The sequence below is a fragment of the Somniosus microcephalus genome, chromosome 16 (assembly GCF_052327205.1).
Source record: "Somniosus microcephalus isolate GS21.2 chromosome 16, FLI_Smic_1.0, whole genome shotgun sequence".
Taxonomy (NCBI): Eukaryota; Metazoa; Chordata; class Chondrichthyes; order Squaliformes; family Somniosidae; genus Somniosus; species Somniosus microcephalus.
In genome coordinates, this window is record NC_141002.1 from 40,598,537 (window position 1) to 40,620,122 (window position 21,586).

The following is a 21,586-nucleotide window of genomic DNA, read 5'->3' on the forward strand; positions in this document are numbered from 1 at the left end:
CGGGGGGACACCTCTTTGACTCCCTGACGGGCCATGGGGAGAGAGCCCGGCAAAAAAAGGTTCGTTTTTGCTTTATTGTAGTTTGCACCTTTACAAAAGTTTATGTTAAAGTGCCCCAGGGCAAACATTTTAAAATGAAAAGGCGTCCATGTAAAGATTTAAAATATACATACCACAAACATATGGATTAAATCGTTTGTATTACTGGATTGTGGCATATAGAGAGAACAAGGCTTTTAAAAAGAAAATCTACACTATTTTATTTCAGTAAGGTACAGGGCTACATGATGCATATTTTTTCAGTTGCCTATTTGGAGACGCACCAAATACCTTAAAAGATCAAACTCACATTTTAAATAATAAAATTGCTAGCAACAATCCTCGCAACGGTCAAATTCCTCCCTGAATTTGCAATAATGGATAACCTAGTTCCACAAAGCAGAATTCCAGGAAATTCCTCGTTGAAGCAGTCATTTTTTGGGGGAGGGGTCGATTTACTTTTAAGGATTTTTCTGTGAACAAATACTCGCTGCATAAACAGATGTGGGATTGAACCTGCGTGATGTGGTGATAAACAGAATCCGTTACAGAGAGAGAGAGAGAGGGGCTGTTGCTGACTGCCCACACTGACCTCAAATGACACAGGAAATCCAGACTGGTTTCATAACACTCACTGAAATGGAGTCGTTTTGTAATATTTTGTTTGTTTGATACGGATGCCATCTCTCACACATAAATGGTCAAAAGGAAAGAGTGCCAGAAACATTGTCTGTGATTTAATAAAGACAGCCGATTCAATTTAAAAGTAGATTATTGTCGGAGAGAGGAGTGCATACTAGTGTTCTGCACAACACCCAGTTTACCACAACTCCGGCTTCAATAGCTACCACTTTATATCTGAATATTGCAGAGAGGCGTTTTTAGTTATTTAATATTTAGTTAAAAGAAAGTCGCTGTAAAAATTAAAATTGCTTAATATTTACTATCCGTTCAACTGGTCATTGAACACGAGGCATCCCAGTTTTACACGTATGAGGATGCAGATTTCATTTGTCAAATTTGGCACGGGCTAAAACGTGTGTGGAGAACACTGGAATATGCATTTCCAAATGTCAAGTCTTTTATTAAATCTGTATTCAAGACTATTATGATCAATGTATCATTATTATTACAACAGTGAAAAATTATATTGTATGTTTAAATCTTTCTGAATCTTTCCAGACACAATGCACACGCTTTAAAAATGTTAATTCTCCATCTATCCCGTAGTATCTGGCAAGCGAAACAGTAGATACAGTCTACAATACAGCATCACAGCAGTAGAATGTCTTTCTAAATGCGGATTTAGAACGTTACACTCTATTTATTGTTAAGTGTCCAACGATTTTATATTGTAAGAATTGTCGATACAAAAAATACAATTCAAACAAGACCGACCACTTCGCTTCTGAAACCTATTTTTAACTTTTAAAATTAACTTTGTTTCAACAGACTAATTTATATCTGATTTATTATATCTTAAAATGAAGCATTATTCATTTTGTGAAGCTTGAATTTTGTCTTAATACTGGTGTTAATTACCGCCTCTGAAAACTGAAGTGAATACAGATTAGTCTTTTTGTTTTTAAATTATGTTTACTTAAAAGAAAGAATGCATTTAAAAATAATGCATTTATAAGATGCATAAAGTATAGCGAAGCAGAGAGTCGGAATTTAATAGTTCTCTTCATCTAAGACGTAAATAATGTATCGAAAAAATGTACATATATCTACATACAGATTAGTTAACGCTTTGCTTGAAATCTCTTTCTCCCGCTGTACTTATTTTGTAAACAGATTTTCTCCTGTGATTTTGTGTACAGCAAACAAACTCGTGTGATCTAGAAACACGCTAAGTACGTTTCAAACAGCTATACCAACAGATTAACAAAAGATTGATTGTTCAAATAGTTCCTAATTTAAAAATCACTGGATGGTAGACTGGTTTGGGTCAAAAATGACCGTTACAATATATCAAAACATGTTGTATTTTATTTGTTTTTGTTGTTGAGAAGCGGAAACTAAAAAAGGAACCGAGAAAGGGTACTTCGCAAAGAGAAAGGACTTGCACGAAATAAATAAAACGATCGTCACGAACAATATTAGTGTGACCTATTAAATATAGTCTAGAAGGTAGCCAATATTTTAAATACAGTCAATAAAATCCACGATAAAATACTGCTGTTTCTATGTTACGAAAATAACACCGTCGCCACTTCTGAAACTTAATTTGATCACACAGTATAGCACTGCTTTACAGTAATGCCGACAGAAAACATTTCGTGGTCAGTCAGCCTCACTGCATGAGAACTTCACCTGGGCATTTGTAATCTAGAGACGGCGGTCGGCGTGAACGTCTCTAACTATTGCAATTGGTGGGGGGACGAGCAGATTTTAATTTGATCCTTTTATTGGAATTTGATGAAATGCATGTTGAAATTCAGCCTTGCCACGCAAGAATTATCCTTTGCACGGATTGAAAGAGTTAATGGTAGCGCAGTAAATAAGCCTTGGAGTCGAGGAGGGCCGCAGTGAATTTATTAATAGCTCTCTCCAGAAATTAACAATCCGCCCGGAGAGCGCGAGCCCCCCCACCCCGCGTCTCGGCCAATCACACGCCAGGATCGGCGGTCCCGTGACGTTGGAACGTGGAGTCGCCGAGGAGCTCGGCAGCGTTCGGCACGGTCACGTGGTGCTGTCACCCTGCACCAACACACGTCATTCCAGCGGGCGCTTCTAACACGTGCTAATTCCTTAAAAAAAACCTGATCTTCCATATTTTTTTCTTTGGGTTTTATTCCAAGTTGGCATTCTGCCAGTTTCAAGCTGTGTTGTTTTCCTTGTCTTGTAAAAGAGATCGGAACGCCCTCTGCTGGTGGTTTCTGGTAAATGCTGCTGGAATTCTGAAAAGACCTGAAAGGCAACTCTTTGTCCCCACCATATAGTCAAACTCTGCTGGTTCAGTTAGAAAGAACTTTGATGGTGTCATCTTTGGAAATTAGCACGGGCCTTGGTTTTACGTTTTCTCCGAAAGACGAGCCTTCCAACAATATATATTAATGATCTAGACGAGGGAACTAGATGTAATATCTCCAAGTTTGCAGACGACACAAAGCTGGGTGGGCACAAGGACACCCAGGTCTCGTTGCACTTCCCCTTTTCTCAATCTATTGCCATTCAGATAATAATCTGCCTTCCTGTTTTTGCCACCAAAGTGGATAACCTCGCATTTATCCACATTATACTGCATCTACCATGCATCTGCCCAATCACCCAACCTGTCCAAATCATACTGGAGTTTCTCTGCATCCTCCTCACAGCACACACACAGAAGGCAGTTGAGGTCAATTCATTAAATATATTCAAGAAGGAGTTAGATATATTTCTTAAGGCTAAAGGGATCAAGGGATATGTGGAGAAAGCAGGGGCAGGGTACTGAATTTTGATGATCAGCCATTATCTCATTAAATGGCGGAGCAGGCTCGAGGGGCCGAATGGCCTACTTCTGCTCCTATCTTCTGTGTTTCTATGTTTCTACAAACGCAGAAAGGGCTGAAAACTACATTGTTTCACTTCATTTTAATTTGTATTGCTTCAGTGTGCATGGCCCCTCTAATTCTCAGGTCTCTTCATTGCCCACAATTCCTTGCGAGCTCCACAGCCTCGCTTCCAGAGGCTGTGCGAGGTTCGAAAGCTACACCAACTTCGGGTCGGGTGCCTCCAGTAACACCACCAGGACGGCGTTGCACAGCAGGTAAGTGCTGTGCCAACAATCTCCATCCCCCCAGATGAATTTTGCTCCATTAGCATTGCGGCCATTTTCAGCGGCCATTAATTTCAGTTTGAGGCTTCAGAAAAAATGTGGAAATGAGGAACTTTTGAGGTTTTTATGAAATAATCTTTTGCTTGTTTATGGAAATTTATGTTTATTAAAGATTGTATAAGTCACCAAAGCACACAAAAGGGTTAATTCCCTACTTCTGTGCTCCATGATTTTCTATTTATTCATTTTAATAAGCAGAAAATTTACACTTAAATGCCTTAGGACAGGAACGTAAAGACAAGAACCAGCTGACAATGGTGAAGAAGTACCTGAGAGAGCAAAAGGGGCTGTGAAGCAGTGGGGGAGGAGGCTGACGGGGGAGGACACAGTGAGGGTTTGGGACCTGATGGTTTGAAAGAAACAAAGGAAGTTTAAATCCCATTCTTCTGGGCTGCCCTTCTCCCCATCCTATTAGCCCCAAACTGCCGAATCCCAGCAACCCCCAATATTGCCAGACTCTGTCCGCCTCCAGTGCTCTATACTCCCCTGTTCTTTGGGACTCAGGATTCTCTTCCCAAATTCTGAGATCCCGGGTTCGAATCCGGCCTCGGGTGACTGTCTGTGTGGAGTTTGCACATTCTCCCCGTGTTTGCGTGGGTTTCCTCCGGGTGCTCCGGTTCCCTCCCACAGTCCAAAGATGTGCGGGTTAGGTTGATTGGCTATGATAAATTGACCCTTAGTGTTAGGGGGATTAAATACGTGGGGTTACGGGGATAGGGTGGGATATGTGTTGGTGTAGGGGTTACGGGGATCGGGTGGGATATGTGTCGGTGCAGGCTCGATGGGCCGAAATGGCCTCTATCTGCATTGTGGGGTTTCTGTGATTTCTGTGACCCCCCTCTCAGTGCTCAAAAACTCCATGACTGCATTCCCAGTGCTCTCTAATCCCAGAACTACCCCAATGGTCCAAAATGCTGAGACCTCCCAGATCTCAGAATTCCTTGCAGTGACCCGAGTACTTGCTTCAGTGTTCCCAGATCGTGGCATCTCCTTGATACCACTGGACCTTGAGACTTGATCCCAGTACTGCTAGACCCTAACTCCCTTTTCCAGTGATCCTAGGGCTACCCTCAATGCTGATAAGTCATTGTCCCTGGTAATACTACTTGGCATAGCTAGCCATTTTTATAAAACCTCTGACTCACTGCAAGTAATGCTGTAGAAGACCTGCTAGCGTATTTTAATTTTATCTGTTATTATTTTTAAAGCCGAAGATACACAGCAAGATGATATTCAAGATGTAGCAGTTCTAGGTAGAAATCTGGTATTTAGTTCTACTGGCAGGAAGATAGGTGTTAGATGTACTGGGGGCGGCCATGGGCTTTGGTAGTACTGAGGGGGGTGGTCCTGGGTCTGACAGAATTGGGTTGAGGTCCTGAACACTGCAGGACTAGAATGGAGGCAATTGGGTGACAGCATTGGGGGGTGGGCCCGTGGTCTGCTATTAGGATGGAGGGAAGCCTGAGGTGTGGCGAAAAGGTGGAACGTGAGGTTTGGTTTAATGGTGGATTGCTGATGTCTGACAACAGAAGGGAAGGACAGGGCACAGGTCTGACAGCAGAGGGGAAGGGGAGGGCACAGGTCTGACAGCAGAGGGGAAGGGAAGGGCACAGGTCTGACAGCAGAGGGGAAGGGAAGGACAGGGCACAGGTCTGACAGCAGAGGGGAAGGACAGGGCACAGGTCTGACAGCAGAGGGGAAGGGAAGGGCACAGATCTGACAGCAGAGGGGAAGGGAAGGGCACAGGTCTGACAGCAGAGGGGAAGGGAAGGGCAGGGCGCAGGTCTGACAGCAGAGGGGAAGGGAAGGACAGGGCACAGGTCTGACAGCAGAGGGGAAGGGAAGGACAGGGCGCAGGTCTGACAGCAGAGGGGAAGGGAAGGACAGGGCACAGGTCTGACAGCAGAGGGGAAGGGAAGGACAGGGCGCAGGTCTGACAGCAGAGGGGAAGGGAAGGGCACAGGTCTGACAGCAGAGGGGAAGGGAAGGACAGGGCGCAGGTCTGACAGCAGAGGGGAAGGGAAGGGCACAAGTCTGACAGCAGAGGGGAAGGGAAGGGCACAGGTCTGACAGCAGAGGGGAAGGGAAGGGCAGGGCACAGGTCTGACAGCAGAGGGGAAGGGAAGGGCACAGGTCTGACAGCAGAGGGGAAGGACAGGGCACAGGTCTGACAGCAGAGGGGAAGGACAGGGCGCAGGTCTGACAGCAGAGGGGAAGGGAAGGGCACAGGTCTGACAGCAGAGGGGAAGGGAAGGGCAGGGCACAGGTCTGACAGCAGAGGGGAAGGGAAGGGCAGGGCACCGGTCTGACAGCAGAGGGGAAGGGAAGGGCACAGGTCTGACAGCAGAGGGGAAGGGAAGGGCAGGGCACAGGTAAAAAGATAAAAAATCACGGGATTGGGGGTAATATTCTGGCATGGATAGAGGATTGGCTATCTAACAGAAGGCAGAGAGTTGGGATAAATGGTTCATTCTCAGACTGGCAATCAGTAACTAGTGGTGTTCCGCAGGGGTCAGTGCTGGGTCCCCAACTCTTTACAATCTATATTAACGATTTGGAGGAGGGGACCGAGTGTAACATATCAAAGTTTGCAGATGCTACTAAAATGGGAGGGAAAGTAGTGAGTGAGGAGGACATAAAAAACCTGCAAGGGGACATAGACAGGCTAAGTAAGTGGGCAGAGATTTGGCAGATGGAATACAATACTGGAAAGTGTGAGGTTATGCACTTTGGCAGGAAAAATCGTAGAGCAAGTTATTATCTTAATGGCAAGAAACTGGAAAGTACTGAAGTACAAAGGGATCTGGGGGTCCTGGTGCACGAAACTCAAAAGGTTAGTATGCAGGTGCAGCAAGTGATTAAGAAGGCCAATGGAATGTTGGCTTTCATTGCTAGGGGGATAGAATATAAAAATAGGGAGGTATTGCTTCAGTTGTACAAGGTATTGGTGAGACCGCACCTGGAATACTGCGTACAGTTTTGGTGTCCATACTTAAGAAAAGACATACTTGCTCTCGAGTCAGTACAAAGAAGGTTCACTTGGTTAATCCCGGGGATGAGGGGATGGACATATGAGGAGAGGTTGAGTAGATTGGGACTCTACTCATTGGAGTTCAGAAGAATGAGAGGCGATCTTATTGAAACATATAAGATTGTGAAGGGGTTGGATCGGGTGGATGTGGGGAGGATGTTCCCGATGATGGGTGAAACTAGAACTAGGGGGCATAGTCTTAGAATAAGGGGCTGCTCTTTCAAAACTGAGATGAGGAGGAACTACTTCACTCAGAGGGTGGTAGGTCCATGGAATATGCTGCCCCAAAAAGCTGTAGAAGCTACATCATTACATAAATTTAAAACAGAAATAGACAGTTTCCTAGAAGTAAAGGGAATTAAGGGTTACGGGGAGCGGACAGGAATTTGGACATGAGTCTAGGTTTGGATCGGTCATGGCCCTGTGGGTAGCGGAGCGGGCCCAGGGGCCGTGTAGCCTGATCCTGCTCCTATTTTGTGTGTCTAATTCTGTTAGATTCAGGAGATGGTTCTGTGATAGTAGATTGGCGGTTAGGATCAGATCAGCCATGATCTTATTGAATGGCGGAGCAGGCTCGAGGGGCCGATTGGCCTACTCCTGCTCCTATTTCTTATGTTCTTATGTCTGACAGCAGAGGGGAAGGGAAGGGTACAGGTCTGACAGCAGGGGAGGGAGAGTGCTGAGTTTAGCAACGGTTTCTAATTTTTTTGTGAGCTCTCTGAAAACAGTGAATTCACTGTTTTATGATTGGCTCCTATACACGTGTCTCACTGTCTACTGTCTCTCTCTCTGTCTGACAGTTGTCAATAATTAAAATATGTACTTTTTCTAACACTCACCAAAACACAGATGATGTAATCAAACCCTTTTTGTTTTCCTTAGAAGCTTTCAAAATTCAAATTATTTTTTCTTTATTTTTGGCAAAAGAAAAACGAGGAAAAATATTGTCTCATTCACTTTCTTATATTTCTCTGTTAACTTGACATGCTTTTTGGAGTAAAAATGATGAGCTTTGATTTATGGGTTTAGATGAAAACCTACACAAATCCATCATCCAGTTTGTATACAAATTATTTTTAAAATCACACAAACTAAAATAATATTATACACAGAGACACAGTTTGATTTTTCCATTGAAATAAGATTATTCCTAGTTCAAACTTAAAAGCTGCAACAATTGTGTAATTAGTAGTGAGTCATATTTGAAGTGGGCTTTGTGTTCTCTCTCACACACCGTCTTCAAAATCATTCAACATACACTTTAGCTGAACAAAGCTTTTCAAATGTCTTCACTGGCTTTTCAAATCATTTTGAAAAACCACCATTGAGATACTGCTGGGAACTGAAGAGAATGATTCCAGCGTGAGACTAACTAAGTGCTATTGTAAGAAAAGGGTAAATCTTCATTTCTGAGTCTTCCTACTAACTGGAACTAAATCAGTTGATTCTATTATTAATTGTAGCTTAAAGATTTCATTATGTTATTGTTGCACTTATAATCATACTAGTAAACCCTGTTGTAATATGCCCTGGGTAGACGCAGTTAGATTTTAAAATGGAAGAGACCGAAGCGCTGGGCCTTGGTTGGCCACATTAAAGATGTATTCCTGGCAGAACAAGACAACAGACTAGCTAACCTGGGAAGCAAGTTCATATGTGACTGCCACTGTGCTGGAATGTGATAACATCCGCAGTGAATTAAAAACATAGCAAACAGCAAGGACACCATGGGGTAGATTTTGGCGAACCTGTCGGGAAGAAGGCGGGACTTCCCCTTTCAGGTTTTTGACCCGCCTACTTTGATGTCTGGCCAATTCGCTCGATTTTCCCTTGATTGACCTTGTTGAGCCCGCCCAGCAGGCTCAGCAGGCCAATTAAGGGCCACCCGGCAACAGGTGACGTCACAGACTGAAATTTCATCTGTCAAGATTTCTTGACAGATGAAATATCAGTGTTTTACAGCTGTTTGAAGCTGTGAAACACTGACACTCTGATTTCTAACATGAGTCATTCTGCACAGACTCAGTTAGAACTCTCACCGGCACTCAAAGCTGAAGGCTGTCACTTTTGACAGATCGCAGCCATTCAGCTTTAAGTTCCGGCTGACTGATGGGCTCCCGCCGGCTACAGGAAGAAAGGCTGTGAAGGTAAGTACAGGTAAGTAAAAGTTCTTTACACACTTTAGACACACCAAACACACTTACCTTTGCACTCATGCACCCATCACTCACCTGAGCGCCGACATCGCGACCCCTTCAACCCGACGGCCCGCCGGCTCTAACCTGGCGTGGTTTGGAGCCATCGGGAAAGCCACACGAAACCCCTCAAAATAGGGATTAGGCTAAAAACTGCCTGTTAACTACCTGTTAACAGGCAGTTAATTGGCACTAATCCCTTCCCGCCTGGTTTCGGCAGGTCCCAGTGCGGGTGGGTACCCGCCGCCCCTGAAAGTTGTGTGGGGCGGAGTTTTGGGCGGGATGGTGTCGGGACCCCCGAATTCGGGATTTCCCCCCCCCCCACATGCCTGAAACCCCGCCTGATGGCTCCCCGAAAATCTAGCCCCATATCTTTATCTATGGAGACGTGTTCCGTTTGTGTTGCCATAACTACTCCAGATATGAGTCTTGATGGTCAAAAACAGATGATGTCAGGGTGTCATGAGATGAGGTCCTGACAGGGGCAGGCGGGATCATTGGGTACATGACATCCCTGTAATCGGACAGGGGGTTTCAGGTGTAAGTCATTGATTGGGTTATCTGGTCCCCATAGGCTTTGCTGGGAAGAAGTATAAGAAGGGGTCTCTCAAACACTTAGGTTGTAGAGGCATTTGGCAAGAAGCTTGGGAACATCCACCAGACGAGCCGACCCACATGCATCACATCGGGCGGACGAGCAAGCCTAGAGGTCTTCTACCCAGGGCCTAACGGGTAATATAAACCTTGATTGTGCCTTGTTTAACTACTGCTCTGATGCTGTAATGTATTGAGTCTCACTTTTACTGAATAAAATATAATTACTGTCACCAATACGGGTCAAGTTGAATCTTTTGGAACTTATGGGGTGAAAGGGTTAATTGGCACGGACCCAGAAACTCAACACTACTGCTACATCCTCGGAAATTAGACATGCTCAGACTTAAGGATCTGTCTTCAGATAATAGTCAAAGATCTGGGCAAAAATATCAAGTCGAAGCCCAGGCTTTTGGTAGTCTGAGGGTTAGAAAATAAAAACTTTAATCAAGGTAAAGACACCAAAGACAAAGTATGAATTTAATTATGTTTTTGTAAAATATGTAGTTCTTTGATGTTCTTATTTTGATGACAGGCAAACTTTTTTCAAAAAGTCTTTTGAGTGATTCGATTGGTTCACACCATTTTTTATTATTTAATTTATTAGTGGGTTCTCCTGACTGGTCATGCAAGAGTAGTGATATACCTATCAATTTATCCAATGAAAAGCGACGAGTTAAGAAAGTAACTATAGGTTTTTATTGGCTAAATAACAGAGCCCACCCTCGTGGGTGATCGGATCCAACAAGGAGGAATACCAGCCAGTCGACCACCTTTATACCTGGGCAGGTAGGTGGAGCCGTGGGCGGAGTCAGCAGTGGTCAGCCCAGGTATAACAGTGTGACAAGAGGCGACCTCGTATAGTGATACAACAGTGTGAACAGTGATAACCATAGAGTAACGATATAACAGTGATAACTATAGTGTAACGATAGTGAACGATAAAAGTGGTTTACCACATTCACCCCTTGTTTAGATTTGAGTCCGGCGGGGTGAAGTGTACTACCGGTTCTGGTATGTCAGTCTGTCCGGAGGCCTCGTAAGCCTTTCTGATCGTCGCAGCGGCGGTGTTGCATTATCCGGTGTTAATGCTGGTGTCTGCGTGGTCGGCGAAGGCTCGTGGGGTTCCGGCATGCCGTCTACCTGGGCTGGAATTGGGGGGGTGGTGGGGGGGGGTAAAGGTGGTGTCTCCGGAATGCCCGAGGGTGCGAGGTCTCGTAAGGAGACTGTGTCCTCCCGCCCGTCTGGGTATGCCACATAGGCGTACTGGGGGTTGGCGTGCAGGAGGTTCACCCTCTCGACCAGGGAGTCCGTTTTATGGGCCCTCGCGTGCTTTCGCAGCAGGACGGGCCCCGGAGAGGTCAGCCAGGTTGGTAGCGTGGTTCCTGTAGTCGACTTCCTGGGGAAAACAAACATTCGTTCATGGGGGGTGGCGTTAATGGCAGTGCACAGTAGTGACCGGATGGAATGCAGCACTGCCGGGAGGACTTCCTGCCAGCGGGAAGTTGGGAGGCCCTTAGACTTTAAGGCTAAGAGGACGGCCTTCCATACCGTCGCGTTCTCTCTTTCCACCTGCCCGTTCCCTCGGGGGTTGTAGCTGGTGGTCCTGCTTGCAGCGATACCTCTCGCTAGTAGGAACTGACGGAGTTCCTCGCTCATGAAGGAGGAGCCCCGGTCACTATGTATATAGTTTGGGAACCCGAACAAGGCGAAGAGGTCGTTCAGGCATTTAATGACCGTGGTACTGGTCATGTCTGGGCAGGGGAAGGCAAAAGGGAAACGGGAGTACTCATCAACAATGTTGAGGAAGTACACATTGCGGTCAGGGGACGGGAGGGGCCCCTTAAAGTCGATGCTCAGGCGCTCGAAGGGGCGGATGGCCTTGATCAGGCTTGCTCTGTCCGGCCTAAAGAAGTGCGGTTTGCACTCGGCACAGGTCTGGCAGTTCCTAGTCATGGTCCTGACCTCCTCGATGGAGTAGGGCAGGTTGCGGGCCTTAATGAAGTGGTAAAGTCTGGTGACTCCGGGGTGGCAGAGGTCGTTGTGGAGGGTCTGAAGTCTATCAATTTGCACGCTGGCGCATGTAATTCGTGAAAGAGCATCAGGGGGTTCGTTCAGCTTACTTGGCCGGTACAAGATATCATAATCATAGGTGGAGAGCTCGATTCTCCACCTCAAGATCTTGTCATTCTTGATTTTGCCCCTCAGCTTGTTATTAAACATGAAAGCGACTGAACGCTGGTCGGTGAGGAGGGTAAATCGTTTGCCTGCCAGGTAATGTCTCCAGCGTCGTACCGCCTCCACAATCGCCTGGGCCTCCTTCTCGACCGACGAGTGTCGGATCTCAGGGCCCTGTAGGGTCCTTGAGAAGAAGGCCACCAGTCTCCCCTCCTGGTTAAGGGTAGCGGCTAGGGCGAAGTCGGATGCATCGCTCTCCACTTGGAAGGGGATGGACTCATCCACTGCGTGCATTGTGGCCTTGGCAATGTCTCCCTTAATGAGGGAGAAGGCTGCGCACGCTTCCTCCGTAAGGGGGAAGGATGTGGACTTCATGAGGGGTCTGGCTTTGTCCGCATAATTGGGCACCCATTGGGCATAGTAGGCGAAGAGCCCCAGGGTTCTCTTTAGTGCCTTTGGACAGTGGGGGAGGGGTAGCTCCATGAGGGGGCGCATTCTTTCGGGGTCGGGGCCGATGACTCCGTTCTCTACTACACAGCCGAGGATGGCAAGGCGCGAGGTGTTAAACACACATTTCTCCTTATTGTAGGTGAGGTTCAGCTCCGTTGGGCCGTACGGAGGAATCTCTCCAGATTAACATCATGGTCCTGCCGGTCGCGGCCGCAGATGGTGACGTTATCTAGGTAGGGGAACGTGGCGTGCAGCCCGTTCTGGTCAACCATCCGGTCCATCTCCCTTTGGAAGACCGAAACCCCGTTGGTGACACCGAAGGGAACCCTAAGGAAGTGGTAGAGGCGGCCATTCGCCTCGAAGGCGGTATACTGGCGGTCCTCAGGGCGGATAGGGAGTTGGTGGTAGGCCGACTTAAGGTCGATGGTCGAGAATACTCGGTATTGTGCGATCTGATTGACCATATCAGATATGCGGGGAAGGGGGTATGCGTCCAGCTGGGTGTACCTGTTTATGGTCTGGCTGTAGTCGATGACCAGGCGGTTTTTATTGCCGGTCTTAACGACCACGACCTGGGCACGCCAGGGGCTGGTGCTCCCCTCGATGATGCCCTCCTTCAGGAGACGCTGCACCTCGGAGCTAATGAAAGCTCTGTCCCCGGCGCTGTACCGCCTGCTCTTGGTAGCGACGGGTTTGCAGTCGGGGGTGAGGTTAGCGAACAGGGAAGGTGGCGGGACCTTGAGGGTGGATAGGCCGCAGGTGTTACGCGGTGGGCGGTTTAAAATCTGTTGGTTGTCGACTGTGAGTGGGGGGAGGGGTCCGCCGTATGCTAGCGTGACGCTTTGGAGGTGGGATTGGAAGTCTAGACCTAGTAGGACGGCAGCGCATAGCTGGGGCAGGACGAGGAGTTTAAAATTTTTATACTCCGTGCCCTTAACCGACAGGGTCACAACACAGTAGCCGCTGATGTCTGTGGCGTGGGACCTCGATGCCATCGAGATCCGGTTGCGCGTTGGCCGGACAGTGAGGGAGTAGTGGCTCACCGTGTCTGGGTGGATGAAACTCTCCGTGCTTCCGCTGTCGAACAGGCAGGTCGTGGCGTGGCCGTTTACTTTGATGTCCATCATGGACTTGGACAGGTGGTGTGGGCGGGCGGGCTTGGTCCAGTGTGACGGAGGCTAGTGTATAGCTGAGCGAGTTGCTGTCGTCTGCGGGTGAGGCGGTGGTCGGGTCTGGAGGCACGGTGGCGGTCGAGCGTGGTGGGTAAAATGGCGGCGCCCACGAGGTTGGACAAAATGGCGGAGAAGATGGCTGCCCCCACAACTCACATGAGGCACTGCTGGTGTCGGTTGCCTGGATCAAAGATGGCCACCCCCATGACTCACCTGTGGGGATGCTGGCCTCTGTGGCCTTGATGGAAGATGGCCGCCCCCACAGCTCGCATGAGGCACTGCTGGCCTCTGTTGATCTCCCTCTGCAGGCCTTTGCAAAGTGGCCTTTCTTCAGGCAGCTCGAGCAGGTCGCGTTTCTGGCTGGGCAGCGCGCCCTCGGGTGTTTCGCCTGGCCGCAGAAGAAGCAGCCGGCGGCCCGATCGCGGGGGTCCGATGTCACAGCCGGTACTGGGGGTGGCGGTCCCGATCGGGTCCGGGACGCCGACGCTGAGGTAGGTCCCGGGGGGGTGCTGCGGGGGGTATTGCGGTCGGGGTCGGGGTCGGTCCCGAGTCCCAGGGTCGCAAATTACAGTACCTGGAATATGCCTCGAGGTCCCGATGGGCCACTTCTAGGGAGCGAGCGAGGGCTGCAGCTTTGTCCAGGTCGAGGTCCTTTGCTTCAAGCAGTCTTTGCCGTGAGTAGTCGGACCGCAGGCCTTTCACGAAGGCATCGCGGACATTGTCTTCAGTATTTTCTGCCGCCGTTACCGCTTTAAAGTTACAGTCCCTGCCGAGTGCTTGTAGCGCCTGTAAAAATTCATCTACAGATTCTCCTGGCTGTTGCGGGCGGGATCTTAGGAGGTGTCTGGCATACATGGAATTTACCGGGCTCTGGTACTGTCGTTTCAGCCGGTTGATGGCGTCCTCGTATGTTTTAAGGTCCCGGATGAGTGCGAATACTTTAGGGCTCACTTGGGCGGTCAGAACTCTTAGCTTGGATTTCTGAGGCACGCCGGATTCTCCCAGGTAGGACTCGAAACAGCTCAGCCAGTGTTCGAAGTCGAGGGCTGAGTTTGCTGCCTGTGGGTTTAGATCCAGGTACGGTGGTCGGAGGGCTCGCAGCCAAGCCGGCTGCTGTGGCAGTTGTAGCTGGGCGTCTGGCTGCTCGTCTGGCTGCTCAAGTAACGACATTTTAAAATTTAGCCAATAAAATTGATATATCTATCAATTTATCCAATGAAAAGCGACGAGTTAAGAAAGTAACTATAGGTTTTTATTGGCTAAATAACAGAGCCCACCCTCGTGGGTGATCGGATCCAACAAGGAGGAATACCAGCCAGTCGACCACCTTTATACCTGGGCAGGTAGGTGGAGCCGTGGGCGGAGTCAGCAGTGGTCAGCCCAGGTATAACAGTGTGACAAGAGGCGACCTCGTATAGTGATACAACAGTGTGAACAGTGATAACCATAGAGTAACGATATAACAGTGATAACTATAGTGTAACGATAGTGAACGATAAAAGTGGTTTACCACAAGTAGTTGTTTTCATAAGTCCTTAGTCGTATCTCACTGGCAGTTTTCCTGTGATTTCTTCCCTCCTACCTTTTCAGTTCTGATTTGTTACTGTTTTACTTTGAGCCAATCAACAATATATGACCACAAATTATTGATGACAACAGGCAGTAGGAAAAATGTGTACAGTAACTGTGTGCCTTATAAAGAATTTTAATAGATTATAGATACCTGTAGATAGATGTGCTCTTTTGATTATCTCAATTTTTATCTTCTTTTTAGTTGGGAGTAGGCTTGATGGGTGGAAGTCACTGAGGGTTGCTGGCTAAATGCTCCAGTAGTGGGTGTAGGGTGGTTGTTGGGTAGAGAAGGGAGCTGCAGACAGTCACAGACCATATTTTGCAAGGCACTGGTGACGGAAGTAATTTGGCCAGTCTCTCAGACCAGCAGGTTGCGGAGGTAGGGATGTGAGTCTGAGATAGAGGGAGAAATCCTCCCAGAGTTGCAGGCTTGCTTTGGGATATGGTTTGCGGCCTGACTTTCGAGGCACAGGCGGTGGCTGGCTGGTGTAGGGAGGGATCCTGCCTGGATTGCTGGCAAGTTGTCGGGTTAGCGATGGAAGGAGGGATCCGGCCAGGGCTGTAGACAGCCTTCAGGTCATTGGTGAGGAGAGGAATCTGGCCATGGTGCAGGACAGCATGGGAAAATAGTGTGAAGGGGGTGGAGATCTAACCCCTTTGACCCATGCCTGCAAACCCAGCTGCGCGGCCCGCAATGTGAAATTTCGTGCACGTGGGAAACTTTGAATGGGCTGCGCAACCTGTTAAAGGGACCATGCACCCAAAAATAAATTAGGGGGAACATTGCAGGTAAGTGCATGGAATCAACTGTCAGGCCATCCTGAGGGGGTCCATACAATCGGATGGAGGGAACAAGATTGCGGTTGTGGGGGTGTGGGGGGGGGCGCTAAGATTTCCATGTCAGGGCAGGAGGAGCACTCCTGCCTCTCCCGGCCCTACAAGAAAAAGTTACCTGTTGAGGCCTCTCCTGGCCCTGATTCACTTCCATGCTGGGTAGGCCTTGTGGGAAACTCACTGTTGTTCCCTGCTCAGGCCTCCGAGTAAATATCGTGACGTGACATACAGGTTAAAAAGGACCTCGCCAGCTATCGGGGAGGGGTGGGTGGGATGACCTTGCCCCCTGCTCAGGAGGGTCAGGGGTAGGGGTAAAACCAGTTCCCAAGACAAAGAAGGAAATATTAGGATGGGTAACTAAAAGCCTGGTCAAAGAAATGGGTTTTAAGGAGGGCCTTAAAGGAGAAAAAGGAGGTGAAGTGGCGGAGGGGTTTAGTGAGCGAATTCCAGAGCGTGGGGCTGATGGTGGTTGTGTGAATGTAGGGGGAGATGCACAATAGAGCAGAGTCAGAGGAATAGAACATTCTGGGGGAGGGTTGTAGGGTGGAGGAGGTTACAGAGATAGGGAAGGGTGAGGCCATGAAGAGATTTAAACACTAGGGGCTGGATTTTCTGAATGGGAAGCTTTTGGAGGCGGGACTGCTGCTTGCCGGCTTTCAATCCCGCCTCCATCAGTTTCTGGCCAACCAGCGGGAATTTCCCCTGATTGACCTTGTTAAGCCCACCCGGCGGGCTCAGCAGGCCAAATTAGGGGGAGGTCAGTGACAGAGCACGTCAACGTATGACGTGTCATCTGTCAAGAACTTTTGAAAGAAGAAATGTCATCGTTTGACAGCTCTGTGAAGCTATCAAACACTGACATTCTGTGTAGTTTGATGAGTCCTTGTGTTCAGGACTCATCAAACCTTTCTACTTTGCAGAAATCAGCTGGCTGTTGGATCGAAGGATCCAACAGCCAGTCTGTGATCTCTACAATGGAGATGTCTGGGACTCCAGCTCCACAGCGGCTGAAGGCTGTAGGTAGAAACAAAGGTAAGTTAACATTTTCTACCACTTTACACTCACCTCACATAACACTCCACACTTGGGTCCATCACTCACCTCTACATCGCACTTTCAGACCCCTCTGACCTCCGCAGACCTCCTACTCGCCTCCTACACCCTGGTAGGGTTCCCCCAGGTCGGGAAGCCCACACATCAGCGCGAAAAATGGGGAAAATCCTATTTTCTGCCTATTAACTACCTGTTAACAGGCAGTTAATAGGCTTTAATCCCTTCCCACCTTCAAGGAGATGGGACCCGGGGCTGGATGGCTTCCCGCCTCCTGGCAAGAGGGCACGGAGGCGGGTTGGGGCAGGTTTGCCACCCCCCCCCCCCAAATTCTGCAACTTTACCGGCAGTCCCACCTCCATACCCGCCTCCTCGGGGCTGAGAAAATTCAGCCCCAGGATGCAAATTTTACATTTGAGGCACTTGGGGACCAGGACCCAATGTAGATCAGCGAGGACAGGGATGAATGGTGAGCTTGACTTGTTGTGGGATAGGATATAGGCAGCAGGACTTTGGATGAGCTGACATTTACGGAGAGTGGAGGATGGGAGGACCTCCAGGAGAGCATTTGGAATAGTCAAATCTGGAGGTGACAAAGGCATGTATAAGGATCTCAGCGACAGATGGGTTGAGGTAGGTGTGGAGTTGGGCGATGTTATGGAGGTGAAAGTAGGCGGTCATTGTGATGGAGAGTATATGGAGCCAGAAGCTCAGATCATGGTCAAATAAGACGCTGAGGTTACAAACAGTCTGGTTCAGCCTGAGATGGGGCCAGGGAGGGGCATGGAATTGGTGACAAGCGTACGGAGTGTGTGGCGGGGTCTCGGACAATGGGATAGAAATTGCTTTGTGTGCACCCATTTTTATGGGCATAATAAAACGAGCGCAACGTGTACCAATTTAGCAGTGGGATGGCCTGCGCGGAATCTGTGTTGGTCCCACTGCTAAATTCATGGGGTCCATTTCCTAGGCATCCTGGGCAGATACCTAAAACAGGAGTTAGGCCCCTTTGAATATGTAACAGGCCTAATGTCTGTTAGAGAGTGCTGCACTGTCGGAGGTGCCGTCTTTCGGATGAGATGTTAAACCGAGGCCCGGTCTGCTCTCTCAGGTGGACGTAAAAGATCCCATGGCACTTGAAGAAGAGCAGGGGAGTTATCCCTGGTGTCCTAGACAATATTTATCCCTCAAAAAACATCACTGTAAAACAGATTATCTGGCAATTATCACATTGCGGTTTGTGGGAACTTACTGTGCGCAATTTGGCTGCAGCGTTTCCTACACTACAACAGTGACTACACTTCAAAAAAGGCGCTATATAAATGCAAGCCTTTCTTTCTTTTAAAGGATCCCTTTTGAAAATGCATCAGCGATGAGCAGGGCAGGCATCGAGCCATCCTCAAGATACTTCAGCAGCCACCAACGAGAGGTAAGATATTAACATTTTTTTCCAAAAGATGCATTCTTGGGGAGCCAGGAGGAGGAGGATTGCTCCCCCCGGCTTCACCGCAGTCCCGAGGATCATTGCCGGCTAAACTCGGCCTCCACTCAATCGTTCCCCCTCCCGATTGCCTCCCCCCGATCGCTTCCCCCGATCGCTTCCCCCTCTCTCCTAATCACTTCCCCCGATCGCTTCCCCCTCTCTCTCGATCGTTTCCCCTCTCTCTCGAACGCTTCCCCCTCTCTCTCGATCGCTTCCCCCTCTCTCCCGATCGCTTCCCCCTCTCTCCCGATCGCTTCCACTCCACCGCCTCGCCCTCCCGATCGCTACCTCCCTAACACTTCCCCATCTCCTGATCGCCTTCCCCATCGCCTTCCTCATCACCCTCCCCATCGCCTCCCTCACCCCATCAGCTCCCTCCTCCCCAAAGCTTCCCCACTCCTGATCACCTTCCTCATAAACCTCCCCATTGCCTGCCTCATCTCTATCAGCTCCCTCGTCCCCAATGCTTCTCCCCTCCTGATCGTTTTCCTCCTTTTGATCACCTCCCCATCGCCCTCCCACTCACCTCCCCATCGCCCCCCCCACTCACCTCCCCATCACCCCCCCACTCACCTCCCCATCGCCCTCCCACTCACCTCCCCATCACCCCCCCACTCACCTCCCCACTCACCTCCCCATCACCCCCCCACTCACCTCCCCATCAACCCCCACTCACCTCCCCATCACCCCCCCACTCACCTCCCCATCGCCCTCCCACTCGCCTCCCCATCACCCCCCCACTCACCTCCCCATCAACCCCCACTCACCTCCCCATCGCCCCCCCACTCACCTCCCCATCGCCCCCCCACTCACCTCCCCATCGCCCCCCCACTCACCTCCCCATCGCCCCCCCACTCACCTCCCCATCGCCCCCCCACTCACCTCCCCATCGCCCCCCACTCACCTCCCCATCGCCCTCCCACTCACCTCCCCATCACCCCCCACTCACCTCCCCATCGCCCCCCCACTCACCTCCCCATCGCCCCCCCACTCGCCTCCCCATCGCCCCCCCACTCGCCTCCCCATCGCCCCCCCACTCGCCTCCCCATCGCCCCCCCACTCGCCTCCCCATCACCCTCCCACTCACCTCCCCATCACCCTCCCTCGCCTCCCCACTCACCTCCCCATCGCCCCCCCACTCACCTCCCCATCGCCCCCCACTCACCTCCCCATCGTCCCCCCACTCACCTCCCCATCACCCCCCCACTCACCTCCCCATCACCCCCCCACTCGCCTCCCCATCGCCCCCCCACTCGCCTCCCCATCGCCCTCCCACTCGCCTCCCCATCGCCCCCCCACTCGCCTCCCCATCGCTCCCCCACTCGCCTCCCCATCGCCCCCCCACTCACCTCCCCATCGCCCCCCCACTCACCTCCCCATCGCCCCCCCACTCACCTCCCCATCGCCCCCCCACTCACCTCCCCATCGCCCCCCCACTCACCTCCCCATCGCCCCCCCACTCACCTCCCCATCGCCCCCCCACTCACCTCCCCATCGCCCCCCCACTCACCTCCCCATCGCCCCCCCACTCACCTCCCCATCGCCCCCCCACTCACCTCCCCATCGCCCCCCCACTCACCTCCCCATCGCCCCCCCACTCACCTCCCCATCGCCCCCCCACTCACCTCCCCATCGCCCCCCCACTCACCTCCCCATCGCCCCCCCACTCACCTCCCCATCGCCCCCCCACTCACCTCCCCATCGCCCCCCCACTCACCTCCCCATCGCCCCCCCACTCACCTCCCCATCGCCCCCCCACTCACCTCCCCATCGCCCCCCCACTCACCTCCCCATCGCCCCCCCACTCACCTCCCCATCGCCCCCCCACTCACCTCCCCATCGCCCCCCCACTCACCTCCCCATCGCCCCCCCACTCACCTCCCCATCGCCCCCCCACTCGCCTCCGCATCGCCCCCCCACTCGCCTCCCCATCGCCCCCCCACTCGCCTCCCCATCGCCCTCCCACTCACCTCCCCATCACCCCCCCATCACCTCCCCATCACCCCCCCACTCACCTCCCCATCAACCCCCCACTCACCTCCCCATCACCCTCCCACTCACCTCCCCATCGCCCCCCCACTCACCTCCCCATCGCCCCCCCACTCACCTCCCCATCGCCCCCCCACTCGCCTCCCCATCGCCCCCCCACTCGCCTCCCCATCGCCCCCCCACTCGCCTCCCCATCGCCCCCCCACTCGCCTCCGCATCGCCCCCCCACTCGCCTCCCCATCGCCCCCCCACTCGCCTCCCCATCGCCCTCCCACTCGCCTCCCCATCACCCCCCCACTCACCTCCCCATCACCTCCCCATCACCCCCCCACTCACCTCCCCATCAACCCCCCACTCACCTCCCCATCACCCTCCCACTCACCTCCCCATCGCCCCCCCACTCACCTCCCCATCGCCCCCCCACTCACCTCCCCATCGCCCCCCCACTCACCTCCCCATCGCCCCCCCACTCACCTCCCCATCGCCCCCCCACTCACCTCCCCATCGCCCCCCCACTCACCTCCCCATCGCCCCCCCACTCACCTCCCCATCGCCCCCCCACTCACCTCCCCATCGCCCCCCCACTCACCTCCCCATCGCCCCCCCACTCACCTCCCCATCGCCCCCCCACTCACCTCCCCATCGCCCCCCCACTCACCTCCCCATCGCCCCCCCACTCACCTCCCCATCGCCCCCCCACTCACCTCCCCATCGCCCCCCCACTCACCTCCCCATCGCCCCCCCCACTCACCTCCCCATCGCCCTCCCACTCACCTCCCCATCGCCCCCCCACTCACCTCCCCATCGCCCCCCCACTCACCTCCCCATCGCCCTCCCACTCACCTCCCCATCGCCCCCCCACTCACCTCCCCATCACCCCCCACTCACCTCCCCCATCACCCTCCCACTCACCTCCCCATCGCCCTCCCACTCACCTCCCCATCGCCCTCCCACTCACCTCCCCATGGCCCCCCCACTCACCTCCCTATCGCCCTCCCACTCGCCCCCCCCTCCCCTGATTGCTTCCCCCCTTCTGATCACAGTTATTTAAAAAAACTTTTCATTAGCAGTGCCACAGGAAATCAACTAGTACTACAAATTAAATATCACTTTTACTATAAATGTAGTTCATATTGTTTCTTTCCTGTGAGTTCACATCACTGCAGTAACATCATT

General features: G+C 51.3%; 1 long non-coding RNA gene across 3 annotated transcripts in view; it reads left to right on the top strand.

Moving 5' to 3' along the window:
• LOC147106096 (uncharacterized) overlaps positions 1 to 21,586 on the top strand; it is a 50,139-nt gene that overhangs the window by 19,507 nt on the left and 9,046 nt on the right. For all 3 annotated transcript variants that reach the window (XR_015081345.1, XR_015081344.1, XR_015081346.1), the window contains exon 3: positions 18,286 to 18,367. This is a non-coding gene — a long non-coding RNA (uncharacterized LOC147106096). The remainder of the gene's footprint in view (positions 1 to 18,285; positions 18,368 to 21,586) is intronic.